At 40.7% G+C, this 1,807-nt stretch overlaps 1 long non-coding RNA gene across 1 annotated transcript in view; it reads left to right on the forward strand.

Moving 5' to 3' along the window:
• Positions 1-186: 186 nt before the first annotated feature.
• Positions 187-1,807, forward strand: part of LOC106531435 (uncharacterized) — a 10,662-nt gene continuing 9,041 nt past the window's right edge. The window contains exons 1-2 of the long non-coding RNA XR_001311911.1: positions 187-210; positions 324-376. This is a non-coding gene — a long non-coding RNA (uncharacterized LOC106531435). The remainder of the gene's footprint in view (positions 211-323; positions 377-1,807) is intronic.

Raw genomic sequence — 1,807 nt, forward strand, 5'->3', positions numbered from 1 at the left:
TTAAGCTTTATTTAACATTTTATTTAAGCTTTATTTAAGTTGTATTTCAGCTTTATTTAAGCTTTATTTAACCTTTTATTTAAGCTTTATTGAAGCTGCTAACTGTCACTGAGGTCACAGACCTGTTCCAGGCAGGTGCGGGTCTGAAGACAAGCTGACTCGGTGGTTTTGGTCTGTGGGAGGAAACCCACACAAACGTGAGAAGAACAGGTAAACTCCACACAGAAAGGCTCCAGGTCCAAAGCTGGGTTTGAACTCAGGACCTAGCTCCGCTGGGAAACATCAACATTTATTTGTCAGCTTGTTTTTAATCCAAACTGCAGATCTGGACTCAGCCTGTTGGAGATGGACTCTCCTCCACTCTGGAGTCAGACAGGTGAGGAACAGGTGGGCGTGTCCATCTGTCAATAATATCAGTCACGACATGAGTTTTGGTAGATTGATGCTAGCAGGAGGAGATCAGTTTCTTTTATACACTTTGTTTTTACATCTGACTTTATTTTCACAAATAAAGTAAAATAAATTTGTGCAGAATCTCCAAACTGTGACATCATGCCTGTTTGTAATAGAAGCTATATTTTTGTTCTTATTGACATTGTTGTAGTTTTGTTTGCATGAGTCACTTATAATAAACTATTGTGTAGAAGGTAATTGGGGAATTATTATATTATTTTTTGACTGTTATATTGTTTTAAATTTAATATCTTAGTCCTGTGTTTTCTCATAACTGACTAAAGACAAAATGACAGTATTATTGAAGAAACATGAGTATCAGTGATAGTATCTGTAGTTACTGTATCAGAGTGGCTCATCTTTCAAACACAGATACTTCCTGTAATTGTTTAACTTTCTATCTTATTTTATTGCTTTTCTGACAGTTTGGATGAAAGTGTTGGAGCTTTGTCCTCCTGGTGGTCCACCTTAAAGACCCTTCAAACGACTGACTGCACTTTCAGTTTGTGCCCGTTTGACATTTAAATCAGACCAGCAGAGCAAATCTTAATGTAGTTTTGTAAATGACATTTCACGAATAAGAAATTAGTCTAACAATCGGTGTGAGACGAGCAGGGCTGGGGGGGAGGGGCGGGTCAGGTGGAAACATGGGTTCAAACACCAAGGTGTTCAAAAAGCAGAGAAAAACCTCGGACCAGCGTTTCACCTGACATTTACCTGGGAATTAACTGAACATATTATAGTTCATAAAGTGAACGTGCTTTCCGTCAACTGCTCTGACGGCCATGTTTCAGGCTTCWGAGAGAAGGTCAGCTGTCACACAGGAATGTTTGCAGAATGAAAATTGATGCATAACAAGCAGGAGAGCAGGGTGAAGGAGGTGTTTCTCCTCCCTGAGCCCACCACACTCTGACCTTTACTTTGCACAATTCAATATGGTCTCTGTTAGATGTTTGTTTCATTCTGRCAAATGGACTGAAGGAGCCTTTGGTTGGTGCTGAGGAGCTGTTCCTCACTCACAGCAAACATCTGTCTGGTTTCTCTTTACCACCTCCGTAGTCCTCATGCATGAGCACAGGATCATTTAGATGTTGGAAATATTCTGAACTGTGGTCCAGTTTGCACAAACTGTTGGAGTGTGTGCTGATCTGACTGGGGAGAGTGAGGTTAAATCCAACATGCATCAAACGAGTGTAAAATCAGTCGTGTGTGCAACAACGTGGTGTGTTGTCTCCTCARGCTCCTCCCTGCAGCTTCACTCAGCAACTCATGTTCTGTCATCAGACTGGTCAGTTWCTAACTGCTTATTGAGATAAATGTTTCTGCAGACCTGAGACAGATTAAACATGACATC

This window comes from Austrofundulus limnaeus, unplaced genomic scaffold (assembly GCF_001266775.1).
Source record: "Austrofundulus limnaeus strain Quisiro unplaced genomic scaffold, Austrofundulus_limnaeus-1.0 Scaffold633, whole genome shotgun sequence".
Taxonomy (NCBI): Eukaryota; Metazoa; Chordata; class Actinopteri; order Cyprinodontiformes; family Rivulidae; genus Austrofundulus; species Austrofundulus limnaeus.